This window comes from Odontesthes bonariensis, chromosome 16, assembly GCF_027942865.1.
Source record: "Odontesthes bonariensis isolate fOdoBon6 chromosome 16, fOdoBon6.hap1, whole genome shotgun sequence".
Taxonomy (NCBI): domain Eukaryota; kingdom Metazoa; phylum Chordata; class Actinopteri; order Atheriniformes; family Atherinopsidae; genus Odontesthes; species Odontesthes bonariensis.
The window spans coordinates 19164172-19185314 of NC_134521.1; the positions used below are offsets into that span (position 1 = coordinate 19164172).

Sequence of the window (21143 nt, forward strand, 5' to 3'; positions counted from 1 at the left end):
ATATATATATATGTATGTATAAAGATGTATGTGTGTACATATGGAAATATGTTTCATTGTCATGGAACTCCGTGACGTGGGCACTATCAAGCCATGTTACTTTTAAGCATCTCCCCCAACACACACACACACACATATATATATATATATATATATATATATATATATATATATATATATATATATATATATATATATATATATATATATATATATATATAGTGAATTTATGTTGCGGACTACAGTGTTGGGAGACATTTTATCTACACTGATCACAGTGTTTTGTCTGATTTTTCTTGAAAACTGATGTCTTCATATCACCATTGTCATTTTTAAAAAGGTGTTGTAAACAGGAGTAGGTGTTTGTGAACTCTGTGTGCAATGCTGACCAGCTTTTCTGAAAATTGAAAAATTGTTTTTTAACTGGATGTTTCAATAGCATTTGGTAACATTCAAAGACCAGACAAAGTTTATTAATTCAGTTGCAAACAACTGCTGCTCTGCTGCACAGCGGGCAGTATTCACCAACACACCGACTGATGATTTTATAACGTTAGACTTGAGGAAAATGAGAGGAGCAACGAGCTTGTGTTCTTTCGTTTTGGCTTTGACTTCATGTCCATGTTTTTTTCCCCCTAATATTGCTGTTTAAATTAAAAAGACTAGATCCTACAATGGCACCATTTTTAAATATGGTGGTCACAAAGTTTTAGGCCTCTTGTACAGCAAGCAGGGGTCTGCCATTATCACTTGCACTTGATGGCAGATTGGCAATTAAGAGCCCTTAGTTGGTGTGGTTGGTCTCCATAACCCTGTCTCTGACCTCTAGCAGGACTTTGCTCTGTATCACCACAGATTGGGTGCTACTGTGGAACCAGCTTTCCTGGGCTGGAGCCATTGCTTTAGGAAGTTGAAACAAATAAGAACAGGATCTGACTTGAGATTTGTTTCTGAACCAGCAACGAAACCACTTCCATGGAAAATGGTTAAATAGAAAAAAAGTGCTGAAAACTGGTGTTGAAATGAGAGATGAGGTGAAATAAACAATATTAAGCTTTAAATATATGAAAAATAGTGCTACACATCAGCATGTGCCCCAGCTGTTAGTAACAGCTTAAATTATTCACTTGAGTATTGTTCACAGATAATGGGCTGTGAAAGGAGGAATGTGTCATCATGTGTCCCATGTTGTGTTTATAATAAAGGGCTTTATGTTCAGTACCTTGAGCTGTCAGAGTGGGGCAGTAGAGTTCATCTGGCTCTATGCTGGCTCAGAGGGGAGGTGTATAAACAAGAATATTTGTAAAATGATATTTTTACATAGTTAAGCTAACAGCTTACTTATAAGATGAGGTTAAAAAGTGGTGTGGCTGCACCAGCTCACAAGCTGGAAATCGGCTTCATCTTCGTCTTTCCCCCCTTCTGCTCTGTGCAGCCTCACTCCTCTGTTAATCCTGCCTTCATTCTCAGCCATAACAAGTCTGCACTGGCCTCCACTGATTAGTAGAACTTATTAAGTAGCCGGTTTGTTCCACTGAAACCATTCGTTTTACTCCTCTCGCCCCAAATAGTGGCAGGCTGAAATCCACTTCGAAGTCTTTTGTCACGCAGAGGTTGAGCTCCAAAGGGCTGTCCCTGTAGCAGCTGTCAGGTTTCTTTAGCGGGATCGTATTTTCCTTTTCTAGCCCCAACCTATGTACCCCACAGTAGAGGAGTCATCAAAGAACTTGTGGAGCTACCATGACCCAGAATCGAATCATTAAAGTAGAGGTGTAGAAAGTGGACTGGAAAGCTGACAATACAGTTACCTGGGGGCCTCCCTGTGCCTCTTCGCGGTGTATCCAACACACTGCCCTTCAGCAAGAGGTACGGTCTCACTGACAGGCAGCATAATCCAGAAAACCATGCTTTATCCGCATGCATCGCTTTGAGCTTCTCCCCAAGCAGGAGGGACTGGATGGTGTTGAAAGCATCAGAGAAATCATTCCGTGCCATCCTTCTCTAGCTTCTGTGGGTGGTAGTAAGCCCTGTGGAGTTGGCATATGATTGCATTGTCCACACATTTGATATCTCACTGCTACATGCCTGGAGCACCCCAAGGGTGGCACTGTGAGCCCCCACTGTGATGGGTGTCGGCAGAGGCTTGGAAGGAGAGCTGGCTGGTGGGGGTCAGACTCACAGAGGTGAGCCATGAGAAGTAGGCCATGGATAGAGGCAGTGGGCAGGTTAACCGCTTGTTTGGTTAACACATAGGAGAAACCCAAATTAGTATGCGCCTCTGTATTATTCATGTTTTCACTTGAACATCGTGTGGAGAAAATTAAAGCAACAAAGGTTTTTCCAGTCATACTGCTATATTTACTATAAATTGCAGCGTTTTGAATGTGCCTTGTACTACATAACAAGAACAAGAATGCGATATTGCCATTGCTAGTATTTCGAAGGCAGACACACTGCCGGCAGAATTGCAGTGCTCGCAGTATTTTCCTGATGGTAACAGTACTTCAAGTTAATGCTACAAAAGCTGCTGGACTCCAGCTTTTTTTTTTGTTTATCCTGCAGATTTGATATGTCCTACATTCGCCTGTGTGGTTATAAGTAGTAGCATAAAACCTGAAGCAGATGATTATAGTATATCTATCTATTTCTAATGATAAGATAATGATAGACATCGTGCTTTAAATTGCATACTTAATGGCCTGATTTCAGAATTTAACGTAAACATAATACATTTGGTCTCATGAAGACTAGATACAATATGTGGGTACATGTGTTCCCATGTAAAAAGAGTGCTGTAGTTCCTGACAAATTCATATTTAGTTATATTTAGTAAGTTAGTTTAGTTAGATAATAGAAAATAGATTGCCTTCCGACTCAAGCCAGGAAGCTTTTAGAATGTTGCTGGGAGACAATTCACACATTCAGATATTGAACTTTTTGAACTCAGGCTAAGTGCAGGATGAATGGGATCCTGGCAATATGTTTTCAACGAACGACCTCTGCATCTGAGTAATTTTCTGCAGCTTTCATAGTTCCAATGGGGTTATTTTTGCTTCATGGAGTCGTATTGTTAAGAATGTTATTGGTAACACAAAGTTATGTCTTTTTGATGTACAATAAAAAACACCGTAGCCAACATTACCTCCAACGGACGTGAGTTGGCTAAATCATTTGCTTTAATTATTGTTTAAATTCAGCTTTCGGAGCAGGATTAGATTTTTTTATCTTCTTCATCCAAATGAAAGTCCTGAGTGACACATGCTAGAGGAACATTGGTGCCAAGTTTAAACCAGCAAAATGTCTGTTTTGAATTAAATTAAAAGGTGCTGAACATTTAATTCATATCCCAGCTGGAATGTTGCCAGTGTTATCATCAACATGACAGTTTTAATAAATATGTGATTTTAATTAACTGAAAGTTGAGAGGTTGGGCGCACACCTAGCAGGCATACCTGGCGCTGTTGGCTGTTGGGTAGTTCTGTCTCTGTCTAGTCCTGATGATTAAGCTCCAAGGTAAGTAACTCTAATATGTCAGAATCTCATCAGTGTTTGTATTGTTGCTGTTATTAAACAAATGAAGAGCCCTAGAGGATTATACTGCATTGTCATCGGCCGTCTAGAACAATGGACGGACAGTGAAATGAATCAACATACCATGCTGGTACATGAACATTATTTTTCTAATCCTTTCCAATTAAGAAACTCTCTCTGCATGCTTTGAATAAACACACACGCATACATATATATGTACAGTGTTTATATGATTTTCTTTCTTTACTTGTTTAGATTAGAGATGGACTGATCATATCCTATTTCCTATCTTTATCTTAAACCACAAATAACTTCTTACATTTTCTCCAAAACTGCCCCAGACTACAGGCACGTCTTTGACAGTGGCAGTCCATATAGATAAAGAGCTCCAAGTGCATTGTAGAGGGATTTGTTATATATCCATTAGAAAAGGAATTATCTCTGTTTATGCACCAGATTATAACTTAAGATGTAAAGTTATTCAGAAACTTTATTTGTACTTTCATACCAGAAGATTAAAACACCGAAGAATGCAGCAAGGTTCTTTTGCACAAATGCAGGTCCGGTTCAACCACTGAAACATTAAGGCTAAGTTTTTATTTCACTTACAACAGCATCTCTGCCTTGTCGCCAGATAAGTCTGTTTGTGTTTTTTGTTTGCCTTGTTTTTAATTTATAGTCTCTCCAGCAAAGCTAATTGCCACACTTTCCCCTAGATTTAGGTCTTTTTCACTCACTGTGAAAAACATCCAGACTGAAAACAAGCCTATTGCTGGCAACTGCCTATGGCTGTCACTACATGCATAATGTGTTCATTACATTTTTTTTTTTTTAAACAATAAAAAAAGTCTCTCTGCTGTGCCAATGGAGCATTTGCTTGCTGTGAAAATAAATGAATGAAAGATAATTAAAAAAAAAAAAAATCTGATTCTTATAACCGGCCAATCATTCTTTGCATCCTTAGAATACACAATGCGATTTTTCCCTTGATGGACACCATTTTTACCCTGCACGTGCAGTTGCTCACCACTAGAGGCCGCATATTCTTTGAGAGCAATTATTGGCCACATCTGCCTGCATGAACAAATGGACAGACTTGTAGAAATGGACACTGGAATATGAGTTGAGAGCTTTTTAACCTTTTCACTGACAGGTCCTTTGTCATAGGGTTCCCTGTGGCTCTTTTGTCAGGTGGACAGGTTAGCAGCAGAGATGGCTGAGGTGATGTGCGGCTGACCCCTGGCACAGTCTTTGTTCTAGACTTGTAGGGCAGAGAATGGAGAGTTGAATGGCAAGTGATGGCAGGCCTGTCGTGAGTAAAATAACAACCTTATTTCGTTGAAGTTGTGAATTGAATGACCTCCTACTCCAATAACTCTTTAATAATTGAAGGTGGAGCATGTTGGATTTGTAGCATAATTTTTTTCTAAATACGTGATCATCCATTTCTGAGTTGATTGGTTTTGGCAGGCAGACATATTTGAGCACTAGCTAATGCAGCAACCTCAAGATTTCTTCTTCTGTTGGCCTCACATTCACATGGGAAATTGACCTGGTGGGACCATGAAACAAAGAACAAAGCAGGGGAGTGAATGGCATTCATTCTCTTGCTTTGTGGTGGATGCATTGTTAGCCTTTTGTTTCCAGTCTGCCTTATTGGTAGAGTTTCCTATTGAACCTAATTTTCAACATGAACTAGCTCCATTGCTCAAAATTGTAAGGTAAGGCTTATGTAACCAGCTGTGGTTGAGCTGGGATTTTTGACTGGCTGGCAGCTATGCAGACATAGGCCTCTGTATATGGGACACATACCCTCCCTGGTGAGCTATTGAGATGCTGCAACTGCAGCAAACTTATTGCTCAACTGACAAGGTGATATTTCTTGTAAAAGGCATCACATCAGAAAGATGCAAGATCAAAAATAAAAGTTGTTCTGTTGCTTGTGTTTCTGGTGTACTGTATTTCAGCTTGTATTTTTCTTTTTACGTGTTTGGGTCTCTAATATATGTAGTTAAGAGTATTTATGGCACCGAATGAATGTAAGTAAATTAATTTTCGAGGCTAATTAAACTGTGAGGCCACCTCACTGATCCACAGAGCATCTGCCACCTTTGTAACCTTTACATCTGACTCAGAGGTCAGAAAAAAGTGCTCACACAGTTGGATGACAGTATGCGGTGCGTTCTGAATTAATGGCGGGTTTTATGTAAAAGATAAATCGGACAAAGGTGTGCACAATACGGTGCACATTTAAATCTACAAGGCTTTTAATAATCCCCATCAAGACACCAATTGTAAGTCTATTTTGTACGTATCACATACTTTGCTGATAAGTTATGTTTGGAGGCTGTCAACCTGAAGAAACATAGGAAATATAAAAACTACCTTTCTGTTTGTAGCTTTCTTTTTAAATAAAAAGGAAGCTGAAATCTAAAAATGAAAAAACATGTATTATATTTTGTCGGGCTGAAGGTGTGTCTTTTTTTTTTTGGGTCAAGGGCCGTCCACATCACATCAGTTTCTATAACTAAGCGGTGTGATAACGTACTGTAAACAGTGATGCCAGGCATGCCCTGTGTGATCCAGCAGAACCAGCAGAATTAATGCTTTTGTATGAGTTAGCGTCAGTTCGACGATATCCTGCCATCATCAGGGGACATGAGTAAAGAATAATCCTCACAGTCCCTGTCAACACAAAAGGCACTTGGCAGTTGGCTACCTTGCAGTTAATTTGATACTTTTTTGTGCATGATTTTCAGCCTAGTATGTCACCTTTAAGCCATTTTTTTCTAGGGGGGATGGACCCACTTGCAGACTCTGCCCTTAAGCTCTTCCTGTTTTTCAAAAGCGCCCATTGCGTAGCACACGTTTGGCACAAAACCGAGAGGTCCAGACTGGCAGAAATAACACTAAAGCGCCTGGAGCACCAGCTATTATGATTTTGGTACGCACCTTCACTTGCCAGGGAGAGATTGGCAAGCATAAACCAAACTTTATTCCAGCCCAAACTTAATCAGATTTGATCTATTGTTCATCTTTCTTTCTTTTTTGTTTGAAATTTAAATCGTGCTTTTTATTTCTACTGTTTTAATGTATCTGTAAAGCACTTTAAATCGCCTTGTTGTTGATTTGAACTCTACAAATAAACTTGCCTTGCCTTGTAACGTACTGTACAGTCTTCAGTTATTCTAGAGTCGCTTCATAAATATAGATGAACCGAATGCCATGTGTAGTGACCAGTTTGAAGACGCTATGATCCAAGTTATTCACCTAAAATAAAAAAGTATCAGTTTGTCATTTGGCATGTAGAATAAAGTGACAGCCGAGCTGACTTGATAACTGAACTTAACATAACTTTAATTTGAGAGGATTTAATAGCAAATCAATGATGCTTTTATGCAACTTGTATTTTTATAGGCTACCTAAGATTATGTAAGCAGCACCACTCACAGCTTTAACCAGGTTACAGGTATTAATGCGTTTGCACACGTATGAGCATGGGCCTCAGATCTCATGTTTATGCAGGCTCTCAGGCCCTTTGCGATGGGCCAGTACACAGTTGTGTCAAGACTTAACAGGCCTGACTTCTTTGTAGCAAGGTTAAGAATTGTTAAGGATTAATACTTGAATAATGTGTGAAAGGTAAGAAATAAACTTAAAAAGTAAAAATGAACTGACAGCAGTCTTAGAAGAATTATTTTCTTTTGCATTTGTTTTCCTTTTTTATTTGAATCTGTAAGGCATCGTGGTTGTGAGTTTAAACACGTTTCAGACTTTCAGCAATTCACCACAATGACAGTAAAAGAAAGGAGTTTCCAACTTCGAACAAAGGAAAGAGATAACGCGATAATGGACTGACTTCTTGCAAAGGGAAGCCTAAGGGATAGATAAAGGGCACGGATGCCATGATTTATTATTTCTTTTTCTGTTCATGATCTTTGAAAAATGTTTCGTTTCAACCAATGTTTTTCAGAAAACCAACCTGTCATGACAAAGAAAGACCAGATTTTCAGTCTCTGCTCAAGGTAGTTTTTCTACAGCCTGTTAAAACAGAAAAAAATATTCCAAGGATAATAGACTTGAAAAGTGGAATTTGGGGGATTTTTTTCTTCTTCTGGCAGTTGGATGAAAAAAAATCACCCTGATCATATCAATATTTTATAGGTATAAAGGTTTATTTCCTATTTTTATATTTGTATAAAACATTTCACTGTGATGAAAAGCAAACCTTTTACATATTTACATATTCTTCTTTTAACCTTCTTGCGTGTTTTTTTTTTCTTTCCAAGCACAGTAACTACTAAGTTATATCTCTATGTTACTTATGAATCTTAATAATACCCAATCAATAATGTTTAAATCAGAGTGAGACTTGATGGATATACGGTCCAAAATGATGCAGGTCAGGCTCCTATGCCACAAGGTTTGCATCAGTCTTCTTCTAGAATTCCCCAGACATCCATCTTACACAGGTTGGGTTACAGCATCCTTGTGTTGTCGTAAATCACTGAGATAGTCATTAATTTTTAATATTTAGATACCTATGTGCTGTGCTGCAGTCCAACTAGCTCCTCCACTTCAGAGAGCCAGCCTCATCCATTATAGCCTGTCTTGCCGTCCCTTCCCTGTGCATGTTTGGCTGCACTTTTCTGATATCATTAATACTCATCAAGAACACCTTCCATTCATGCCACTTTCTACCAGGCAATTTATGCTCTAATACTTTCTACCACCTACTTTCTTCTCTCTCCTTTTTAGCACATTGCCGTCCCTCTGACTCATCGATCCTCAAACATATAGCCCAGAAACTTGTAGCCCTTAAAATTTTGATTGTTGATTTAACTGGATTCGGTTGGGGCGTCACGACTGATTGAGAAAGGCCTGGTTATTTTTTAACAGTCAAAAACTATGTCATAAGTTTCATTTTGTGCTTTTTAATGAAGTCACAGCCCATTGGATTCGTGAACATGTTTTTGAAGCAATGATATTACTGACAACACATTAGTTAAACAGGGTGGTGTTCTGTGATTGGGAAGATATTATTGTAGCTGGCAACCATATCGCAGCACAGAGGGAGACGTGCATGCTTATGAAGTCATGCTGATGCTCACGACAGCAAGACTGGATGTAAACTGTCATCTCCGGCTGATCTGGAACCAAACAACAGACCTTTCATTCAGCTTAGATGCAGTGCTCTCTCTCTCTATATATATTTTTTTTCATACAGTATAAATGTAACTCTGTAAGAGCAAGATAAGGTAAGAGTAATAAAACCAGTCTTTGAGAATAATAGTTCTCTCAGTTATCATTTGGTCATGGGGCCCTTAGTCACCCTCTCCATTGTTATTGTCATCTAGAAAAAAAAATCTAGAGCTACTGAACTGATCTAGGAAGTTACTGTGATTAGTCATGCAAATGCAGTAAAGTCCCTGCATCATCTTATTCGTCTTAGATGGAATCACAAAGTCTCATTTCTAGCAACAAAGACACTCAGCTTCAGATATCAATTTTTGTCATTTATGGTAAGAACCCCATCACTTTCCATCTGCGCTAGGAGCAGGTGCAGTTACCCTGGGTTAGCCACACATACCACTTTGGTTTTGCCTGCTGTTGCATCCATCTGTGTAATCTGGGTCAAAGTGGTACTGTGGGGATAAATTTATAGCTTGCATCACAACTCAATTTAGCTGGACGGAATGTTTGTTTCGTTATGCCAACATTGTTACGAGGTGTGCTGTCGTGAGTATGCACATTTCCTTTTGGGCATCGATACAGATGAGTGTTTTTTTCAGTTTGGTGGATTTCCTTGAATAACTGCGTCATATTTTTGTTTTAAGTTTGAGCATTACCAGTTATATTTAAGAGAATGCAGATATCTCCATGGCTTACATCACCAGGACTATGCAACACACACCAAAACAATCTTTCTGGAGCGCTTACTCTTGACGGTGCTCATTAAAATGTGGAAACTTGCAGCAACTCTGCATTTGTTAGAATTGTTTTACTTTTTTGGGTCTAATGGTGCTGAAATTTGAATAGTGAAACAGGCAATATTTACATAGTCTGGTATTAAAATATCTCCACTGAGATGTAGTATCAATATTGCAATTGTTGTCGATAAAAGTAAGGAATAGATGAATGTTTCTAGAACTCTACCAAAGGATAATTCAAAGTTCTATATAAAATTGTAACATGGGAACCAAAAGTGTCCTTTATAATAATATCTTTATGTCTGTGTCCCTGTCTGCTTGTCTGCCATGTGTATTGAGCAACTATATTTAATAAAACCAGACAGTATGTCTAGTCTTAACCACTGTAGAGTTGAAGATGTAGTTGGACTCCTGAGCACAAAGCTGTATAAATTTGCAAAATAATGAGTGAAAAGTGATTTTCCTCAGTTTTTACCTCCTTAAGGCTGAAAGACTGAAGTTAATTTCAATATTCCCCATGTGTTATACAAAGATAAGTATGTAGAGATCAGTTAATTAGTGACTAACTTTACGTAATTACTGACCTCCCCATTCTAAATGGTTGTGTTTAATATATCATGCTGATGGTGAAGGGCATTAAGGAGCTTGTATGCTCTTGTTTCCTGTAGTAAAAATTGGCATTTGTTTGCTCTAAGAATGTGATGCTGGAAAAGTAGGGATTCCTCCACAGAGGTGATGTTGGAAAGGTTGTGCATTTTGAATGCAACCATGCACTCCCTTTTCCTATTTCCAGAGGGTCCATGAGCATAGGGTTCCATTGTTGTTAAAGTAAAAACCAAGATGTCGCATCTTCTCATTTGAGAACAATGGGCCTCATGCAAGAACATTTTTGTATTTTTATTCTAAATTTCTTTCACTTTTTTCCTAAGGTCTTGTACGAACATGCCACTTCAGATTCAACAAACGCTCTTAACTTCGAAAAAGTTTGTAAACGACCTGCGTAAATAATGAATGCCACCCCTGCGTATTTAAGTGCACGTGCATGAGGGTGTTCAATTTGCATACTCCACGCCCAAAATAATACCATATAAGGCAGTGCTTCCTCTCTCCTGTGCCAGGAAGTGTTGAGTGTTGAGTCATGAGAATGGCATCAAGGTGCAAAAATAACAACTTTACGTGCTCTGAGACTGAAGTTCGGCTTTCAGAGATCCAAAAAGGAAAATCTGTAATTTTTAGTGGTGTCAGCAGTGGAATTACGGGACCTGCTAAAGCGAAGAAATAACTGACAGCAATTACGAGTGCAGTTAATTCCATGTCACCTGTAGTTCGTAATGTCACCGAAATAAAGAAAAAATGGTTTGATATGAAAATGGCTTAAAAATAAACGTCTCGCCATGGCCAGCTGCTCGATGACTGCAACTAAAGCCGTGCAATCAGTTGATGCCTCATCATGATGGCACTTTGATGGGGCGGTCCATGAGAGGGGTCTTCTGGTGTGTTGTCAGCCAGCTGGTTCGTGGGAGACCCTTGTTCATGGCAATATTGTGCAAAAAGCAACATGCCAGAATAATCTGGATGAGAGTTTTGATGACCAAGGGGAGCGCACGACTCACAGAGGACTGAGACACACCTGATGGTGAAATTGAGTTTGATCAGCGTGTTTCTCTCCGGAGTTGTGGCTCTAGCAAGCTGCATATTTGCAGCGACACAGTCCTTGGCATTCTAAATTGCGATGTCAGCCATTCGTCTCCGCAAGGATATCTACACGGTAGCGTAACACACGCTCTCTTACAAGAGCCTGACCTGTGAAGGCATCTAAAGTAGCAAGTCAGCCGCTGGTTACACTTCCCATTGACCTTGTTATATACAGAGTCAAATTAACCTTCAATTAGTGCATGATTTAAGTCAAACAGAATGATGTCAGCATATTTATGGAGTATAATGTATATATTTATTTAAGATTGCTTCAAAGTAATTAAATATACAATCCATTAGTCAAGCAAACTTGAATCTAATAACAGTGGACTATTTTACGAAACTCCTACGACAGCTCTGGATCAATAGTAGATTCTGTTCGTATCTTAAAGTAAACTTAAAATACGAAAAAATTGGTGAATCCGCAAATTCTCTTAATCACTTGTACGCATGACTTAAGAACAAATCTGTTCGTACGAATGGTTGTTACATGAGGCCCAATGTTTCATGTTACAGACCCATGGGATAACTGGGTTATGAATAATTCTTAAATCCCTCCATCCTTTCACATTTAAGTAATGCCATATGAGCGGCACTAGAAATATGTATGCAATGCTCTTTTTCTGTTCCACCCGAGATCTCACTCATTCAGAATTGAGATGTCTCTGTCAATCTATCAGCACAAAACACTAGCCCCATGTAACTGGACAAATCATTCCTAATTCCAGCATCTCTCCTTGAGCTCTGGATCCCAAGCGTCAGCCTTCTAACTAAATAGATCCCACTAATGGAGGAATATGGCAGAGAAAAGTGCCTCTCATTGATCCTGTTCCCTGGACAATGCCAGCTCAAGGAAAGAGCAGCTGAGCTAGTTTTAGAGGGATGGGGTTGACGTAATATTTCTCATCTTTATTGTGTTCAATATGCAGTGTAAGGGCAGCGCAGGAAGGTTTTACTAATCCTGATGGGGCAATTTCAACTAAATAAAGCAGCTACCATCATTAAGCAGCAGAATGAAACCAATATGGCCATTAAATAAGACTTGGCTGCGAGCCTTAGCTTATGAGTTGATCACAATAAGAAAGCCCCCCCCTCCCCATGTACATGTGCATTACAGTGATTACGCTCAGATTAGCATCTTGTTTATTACTGTTTGAGACTCTGTCTGTCATTGGTTTTATTATAAAAAAACTAATAAAAACAGCCTGATACGGAGTCTTTCTTTTCTTATATATAGACGAACATCCTTTAAACAGGACATCATAGTTTAAAACTTTATATACTTCAAATACTAATTGGAAGCAGATTATTCAATTTCTATCATATTAATATCTTAAACAACCATTTATGACCAGATAGTGGTCTTCAAAGGAATGGCGTCCAGCAGTCCAGCATAACTCTGGTTGACGCTCCCTTTATTTAAAAAAATGAATATCACATTTCAATACACTTACTGTTGGTGTGACAGATTTAGGCACATTAAAATCAATAGTTGCCCTTGATTTATTATTACCACATGATTTCAGTGTCTGAGAACAAGGAAGAAGCAAATTTGTCTCTGACTTGCAGCTGATTGTGCTCATTAATATGGATAAAAATGACTAGGAGTCATCTGGGAAGAATGTCATACCACATTAAACAAATAAGTGGCTGAAACCACTGGCTGTAATAAATTGATATGCTAGTTTTGCATTGACACCCCTCCCCCTTTCCCCCCTCGTTAATCACATTTGGGAATCATGTTCATGTTTAGAAATTTGTGCAGCTCTAAAATGTTTAATATCCCGAGTAAATGGAGCTTATTTCAATATTTTACTTGCACTTTGAAATGAATTTGTGCTGAAACAAAAATTGGCAAAAAAAATGTCTGAGCAATTTATGATTATGTAATACACCTAAGCAGTTAAATCAATACTTATGAAAAATGAATTTTTACAAGTTAAATACTAAAGGGCCATGTTCTGTGGTGGTTTTATGTTTTATTTAAAAGATTCAACTGAGAATGCTTTCACTCTTCCAACTAACTCGACAATTTTCGGAACACTTCACTTCCACACTGTATTCACTCTCGGGAGCTGCTCCGTGCAGCCACAGCGCGCCTTATGCTGTTGGCCACTCAGCAGCACCAGTGGAGCAGCTGGCAGTTCAGCTCTGTGGTCAAGGGCATATTGTAAGGCACCCTTTTCAAGAGCTTCTGTGAGTCATGAATTATATCTCAAGCATTTCGGCAAGTGATAGTATGAACAAAATGAATGTAGTGCAGAGGAGCCACGGAAAAAAGTTAATAGGTGAGTTTTAACAGAGTGCAACTAATCATCACTTAGTCTTATAGAAGTTTGACACAGACATAATTCTACTTAGAATGTTGGTTGGTTATAAAGGAAAGTGATAGTTGCTGGGGGAATTTTTGTGAACACTCCTGTACTGTTTTTTTTTTCCAGCCATCTAGTCATAAGTCCACTTTCCGAACCTGCGGAGTACCACCATGAAAAGGGTCACCATGAAAATTCCGTAGCGCTATTTCTAAGATAATAAATGGAGGTCAGACAGGAGGAAAACCAAGGAACTATTGTAAAACATTTCTGACACATACTGTTTAACTTTGGAAAAATCAATAAAGCCAATTTAGCAGAATGCTTTTCTTGTTTAGCAGAAATGGTCCACCTGCGCCCGGGCCTGATCTTTTTTTTTTTCCCCTCTGTCGTTTCTTTTCAAAGAATATTACCCCATAAAAGCTCTGACCTTTCCCCTAAGGTACTCCCCATCACCTGTGTCCAGATAAACAACTTCCTTTGGCTGGCACGCTTGGAATCTGTTTCCCAGTCTTAGTGCAAGCTGTTGCTTCAGTGCTACAGAGCAATCAAGAACTCAGCCCATGTATCTGAAGTAAGCATCTGAGCAGCTTATAAGTTATAACTGCTGGATAATATGATCGCTTTGTCATGATCTGTGTCGTTTTGGTATTTTTTGGTGTTTGTTTTTCCATGTTGGGTATTTCTATTCTGTTCCTTGTTAGGGTTTTGTTTTCTTCACTCACCAGTCACCCTCCTCTGTATTTAAACACCTGGTTTCATTCACTCTCTGCCAGATCATGACCGTTACATCTCTTGTGCTGTTCCTAGTGTCTTGTTTATATTCTGGGTCAAGCCTAATCCGTTCAGGTTTACTCAGCGTTTTGATTTTGTTTTTCATGTATTAGTTTGATGTATTTCTGGCTTTGCTGCGCCTTTGTTTTAAAATAAATAGTTTTCTTTTTTAATTTTGCCTCCTGGCTCTCGGCCTGTTTCTGTACATGGGTCCTCCTTCCTCGCCACCCTCTACACAAGAAACTCTTTTTCAAACGATCTCACAATGTAATGAGTTAGGATTATGTAGTCATGGCCAAATTAAGCAAGAACATTATATTTGACGTATTAGGAAATTATTAACTCTTTATTTTAAAGTCCACTTCTGCTTAAACATTGGATGTGTCAATGTGTGGCTGAATTACACCAATAATAGAGGTGGTCATAGTTTGGCAGAAACGGGGAAGGCCGGTGTCAGCAGCTGGCGGCTGTGGGTGTAGGGCCAGATGAGCATATTCATAAATCCCCATTCACTGAATGAGGAAGAGGATGTAGTCACTTCCAGAGCAATTTTAAAGGTGTGATAGGGTTGTGTTCCTGGTGAAATTTTCAAAATATACCATTGAAGATACCCAGATGAGTTTTTAAACCTCCCGTGAGACAACAGGGCAGATCTGCACCTGTGAAGTGAATGCATGATCTCACAGTCAAGTATCTGGATGAGCCCAGATTCAGAATACCTGTTATCTAAAGTGCAAGTGTCTTGCAAGTGGTAATAATTAATGGGGTCGCCACTCAGTCCCTCCTCTTCACACCAAGTGATCTAAATTGCAGAAAAGCAAGTTAGCAGTTCGGCTAAGTGCTGGGCTTCAGGAAAGACACAAAGTACTATGAGAGGTGGTTTCTGGAAATATTGCAGTGTGTAACATGAACACTGCGATCAGTTAGACTGAGATTGACAAGGTTTTGCTTCTTTTTATTAAGTGACACCCAGCTTAGTCTCGAATATTGCCAGGACCAGCATTGATGGTCTGAGCTTTAGCTAGGCTGGCATTGTCAGCCTAATATAAGCTAAACTTACAGATTCAAAGAGTATAGAACATTTCTTTCTTCCCTATATACATGGTGATTGGCAAACAACACTGGTTTAATTTCCACAATCTGCTGACATGAAATAAAGATCACAAATCTCATAGTTTTGCCACCAACAACACGTCACTGATTTAGCAGTCTATTGAATAGTAACATAGCTGTTTTACGTTTAAAATTTTTTTGTATGGCTCAGGAAAATGTTTTAGTTAGGTTAATAATCCTCTGCCATGACAAAGGTTCCGGTTTCAATTACTCTTGCAACCTCTCATCTGTTGCCGATGACAAGAGAAGCACAGGAGGAGGCACAGAAATCCACGTTCACATTCGGTCAGGTAGGCGCTCATTATTTAGGGAGCTTTGATACATTAGCAACGAGTCTTGGTACTGAACACTATGTTTACTCTGTGCAAATATAAGCTTCATATTAAATGACAAAAAGTTGTGTTGCAAAAAACAATAACTTTTCTTCCCCCAGTTTATTAACATTGCATTTGCTCCAGTCTTTACATTCAGTGCCTGTGTCAACGGGTTGCGTGGGTAATACACCACAACATCTTTTCTGCTCCCGATAAACATTAAAATGCATAAACTTAACTTGGAGTATCTGCCGATGCTAATTTCTGACCTTCTCATGTTAGTCGAGAGGTCATTTCTCCAAACAAGCTATACTTCCACTTCCAGGAGTCCACTTTTCTTGGACCCAAGGATGAACTGATTAGATTTTAGTGGCCAAAGGTCCTCATAAAGATTGACAGGATCCGATTAATCCCTTTCTGTAAATTACTCGATAACCTTTGCTCTACGTGTTGCTGCTGATTGGAAGTCAAACCAATGCTTAATGATTGGCTTCATGTTCACTGAACCATAAGAGAGATAGAGATATAGGGTATATAAAAAAAAAGATTAAAAAACTTTCAAGGAAGGTCAGAAACTGAGCTTGTTTTAGCTTTATGCGTCAGTGAAATGCAAAACTAAGATTAAAGCAGCACAGACTTTAAAGCAATACTATGTAACATTACTACCTTAAAATAACAGCTTGAAAAAAATTGTACGGCTAGAATGAGTTTTAATATTACGATTGGCCTGTCTCCTATGCCCTTCGGGGGTCTGAGTTGGAAAAACTGCGCTATGTAACTTTGCTGGACCGGCCCGGGAGCTGAGCGGAAGTACTTCGACTTGCTTTCTGGCACACCTACCGCAAAAACAAATAGACCCCTCTCACGCTCCCAGGTACATTTGATTAATCTTACCTTCTCGGTCGACATAGCTTGCACCTTCTGACTCCTCGCCGGTTCGTCAACAAAGGTGAAATGTGAAAGCGAAAGGGTGCTGTATTTACGACAGTGTAACCGTACATTACCTCCAAGCCTGTAGGGGGAGCTCCATAATGGGCTTTTTGAGAAGTTACATTGTATTGCTTTAAAGTTTTATCCCCTTTCTGAACACATTAAGCTGAGGCTGGAAATATTTTTATTATGTATCTCTGAAATAGATTACAGCCGGCCCTGGTTGTATGATAAATGGATGTGTTTCTGTAAAGGAAAATAAAGATTAAATAAAGCTATCTCCTCTCTACAAATGATACTAATATAGTGATTTACCAAAAAAAGAAAAAGAAAAGAAAACATATGACATCCGAACCTTGAAACTGAATTAATTTACTTTTAGAACATAGTGTAGAGAGAAAAGGAAAAAACTAATCAACAGGACTTGTGATCATAGCCAGTCTAAATACCTCTGTTTATAGCAAATTCTTGGGACAAAGGGTCATGCTTTTATTTACTATTAGAGCTGTCAGATCCGCCTATTTATTTACGAGGACTTACTTTTTGTTGTTTCTCCTTGAAATACTTTCAGCTGTTGCAGTTCATGTATTGCAGACAGTATCGTGTTTCTTCAACCAACGAAATCTACAAAGGTGAAGTTCATTTGGAACATAAAGTGATAAGTTGCCTGGACCTACATAGTGCCTTTTAAGCCTTGATAGGCTTTATGAACTGCCTGTGTTCACAGCTGACTAACTGGACTAAGTGCCTCCCAAATTAAGGCCGACCATCTTCTCCTCCTTTTCGGATGGTACAGTGGTGTCGAGAGAATTCGCTGTTAAAAATGATAAATGACTCCAAAGTTGTTAGCCTTTAACCGTGAATAGTGACTAAAATTAAGACCCAAACTTTTTTAGCAAATCCGGTACATTTCTCCATTCTCTTGTCCCCTTCCCAAACCATACATAGTCCACGCATTTCTCCTATTTGTCCTGTAAGGTTCATGTTTTTATCTTTCAATAAATAGTTAATATATAGTTAACAAGTTGTTGTCGAATGCCTCTTTATTTAATTTTGGTCATTTCAAAACGAGAACTCATCAAGTAACTGTGAGACTGATTTAAGATGATTAAATATTCTCCTTCTTTAGAAGGAATGGTGCCCAATCATCGAGGTTTATATCTGACACAAAGTTTGTTACAACAAATTTGATGTCAATGGAATATTGTCTAACCAAGCAATAAACTGTAGTGCTGAAAAATTAAATGTGCCTTGGTGCCAAAAACTGCAGCTCCTGGCTAAATGTTTACACTACTCGATACAGAAATTGACGAACCAACAGTTAATACCATGCAAATCCATCTTTTATATGCCACTTATAGGTAAAACATTAAAAAAAGGTCCTACTTAAATATCTCTTTCCAGAAACATTGATTTTTCTTTATCCACATCGAGTGTTGTATTGTTTTACTGGAAGTGCTTTTCTTGTGATGAAGTACTTCCTCATGATAAAACATTCAAATGACATTTTGCTCCATGATTTCCTTCGCCCCATTGTCAAGGCCTCCCCTTTCCCACATATCTTCATTTAGCCCCTGCTTATGCTGATGATCAAATCTCACAAAATCTCTCGCTTTCATGAGAATCTGTAACAACTGATGTGTAACAAATCTGAACAATTAAGAGATTTTGTTGAAAGGAGCAAAAAAAATAAAAAATACTTGCAAGAGGCTCATGTTACTCTTAAAATTTTTTCTCAGGGTTCTTGGAGAGAACCAGCTACTTCTTAAGACAGTATAACAATACGATATGCTCTCAGAGAATCACTCAAAGGGTATTTGCAGCCTCACCTGAGGAAAAATCTGAGAGGCATTTGGAGGAAAGCTTTCAGTTTGAGTAGAAAAGAGCAGAAATAGGACAGAGAAATGTGGGAAAACTCCATAGCCCCACCAAGTAGCAAATGGCTTAAGTTAATTCACCTGAGAAGTACGGGTGACTAACCTTCAAAAAGCGAAAAGAGCAAAGAAGTGTAAACTGAATATAAAATGAGCTTGAGGAAGATGGACATGGGCCACGGTCAAGTTCACTGCCCAAAACCGCAGAGTTGAACTAAACAACAACAACAAAAAAGAAAAAAACGAGAGAAGACAGCCATACATCTGTGTTTGTGTGATGAGGAAAGGTAATTCTATTAGGCCTTTTCTCCCCTCACCCATTAAATGCGTCAGCTGAGTCATGCCAGTGTCACATTTTATTCCCGAAGAGTTGTTCATCAGCTTGATAACTAAGAAGAAGAGAATCTGAAAAGGTAAGACAAGTGATACTAAATCTGAACACACAATTTGCAGGGAAATAGCCTTCTCAATCTGTAATTGACAGGGGTGGAAGTGAAGCAAATGATTCTTGGTGTGGGGAGGTATCACACAGAGTCCAGCCACACAATTACAGGTGGATCCTGAAGTGATTGACCGTCACCAAGTGGCTCCCCAGCAGCTCGTCCAGATTGCAGTTGAATTTTCAAACTCATTTCAGGAGCCGTGGTTTTCTGGCCTTCTCTTGCGGTGCACATTCTTCTGTTTATGTATCTCGGCTTGCCTTGTTGAGCAACAAGGTGGATTGCATTGGTGCGATTTCATTTTAAGCCACAGCTTTACTTCCGTTCTAAATTTGATTTAGATCTAGGTTGAAGCAAACTCAAAAAGGTCATGCTGACGCTTACATGGATCCAATAAACCTTCAGCCCAGCTGCGGGTAATCACTTCTCAGCCTACATACTGCACCATGTCTTCCCAAATGCTAGACTTGTGTGCATCCGTCTGCATTTGAATCTGCATACATCCAGGTGTGAGTGTATGTGCGTTACATTAATTTTCGATATCTAATTGGCACCTGTCGGAATATGACTGAGTTGGCAGATGGAGGGGTTAGTAGCTTACACAAGTTAAGCAGCAAACTGAGGGAAAGTAAACAGGTGTATTACATTATCGCTTACCTTACTTAAGGTGTGAAGTTTTGCTCCGACGTATTTGCCAGTTTTGCTTCTCTGGGACACCTGGCAAGTTTTTTCTGAGTTGAAACAGTTCAGACGTGCCAGGAGTAAGGATTAGGAAAAGTTTTTAAAAACTGAAGCTGCCCCCTGATATGTTGGGATGTGAGTTATTGGTCAGAAGGCCCAGGTTGAATTATCCATGTCACTGCAGCACTGTGAGATGTCTCTTTTTCTCCAAGTCTGATGCTTTTCTTTCCTTTTTTTTTTATTTATTAGCCCATAACCACAATAGAAATAAAACAAGAAATGTTCTTTGCCCAGTAGCTTCTTTCTGCTACATTGGATATGCACTGTAACAAACGCTGCCATCTTCGCTTGTCAACACGAAAGGGCACATAGAGCATCTCGTTTAATTTTAATCATACGGCAAAAATTCACAATAAGTATCTTGGTGCAACTGAACTCTACAGTTTGCTCTAAGCAAATACGCATTTGGCCATAGCAGAGAGGAAACAACTCCCTTTTTGCCAGGATTTGCCAAATCTCTGGTGGAGCCAGACCATTTATATATATTAGGTCCATACTTCTCATAATTTTGTCAATTGATTATTTGTTTTTCAATGAAGTGCTTAAAGTGTTAATAAGTAAGAGGCCAGTGAAGAAAATGCTTTCACGCTTTTAAGATACGTTCCATTTGCCCAGTTGTGCCCTGTGAAGTTCTGCATATAGCACAGGATGCTTTTTGAAATCCATCAAAAAAAGAATCAGAGATGAAAGTGCAGTAAGTAGCAGCTTCCATCTGTTCCGTCACCTGAGGAAAAAGCCTCTCTGTACTTCTTTAAAGAGGCGAGGATAAGTCAAACAAACATCCTGGAAACATAAGTCAACCCCGCTTTTAACTTAGCTTTTCATCTGAGAAATAGGCTGATCCGCCCAGCACTTAATAGGCCTCCAGACTTTCAGAAAGACAGAATAGAATTAAGCACTGAACTTCAATATCATTATTCTATCATTATTATTTGTTCTTTTCAGGAGAAAAGCTGACGCGTATGCCTCTGATAGCGTACTCACCGGGAGGGGATAATTATGACGCATGGCCCACTTATCTTGGCTACGCTGTGTTAAACATTCCAAATGAATCTGCTGGATATTTCTGGTGCAGCCGCATAATGGCACTCTCCTCAATCTTGCAGAAGTATCCCAGCATGAGTTGTACAGGTTGAGCACATTATCAATATTGGGGTTTTATGGCATGAATATTGAGGATGTAGGCATTTGAGCTTCTCCTGGATGTCTAGTGTCCCTTACCCGGTCTTTAGAATAACGAGAGCCATGAATAACAGACAGTGACCTCTTTGACTCTGCACTAAATTTATAGCTGTCAAGTAGACACAGCTTTCTTAGCTTCAGGCGGGGTCAAAGCTAACATGGCCATAATGGTGTAATTACAGGGTTGTGAGCTGTCAGGTTCACACAGTCAAGCATTGTTGTATAGGGCTTATAGTAGAGTACAGCGGTATGCATTTAGGAATACTTTACTTTCAGAAACTATTGAATTTAGTAGATCTCCACACGT

At 39.1% G+C, this 21143-nt stretch overlaps 1 protein-coding gene across 1 annotated transcript in view; it reads left to right on the top strand.

Annotated features, from left to right (window-relative positions):
* opcml (opioid binding protein/cell adhesion molecule-like) overlaps positions 1–21143 on the top strand; it is a 187988-nt gene that overhangs the window by 1425 nt on the left and 165420 nt on the right. The window lies entirely within an intron of this gene.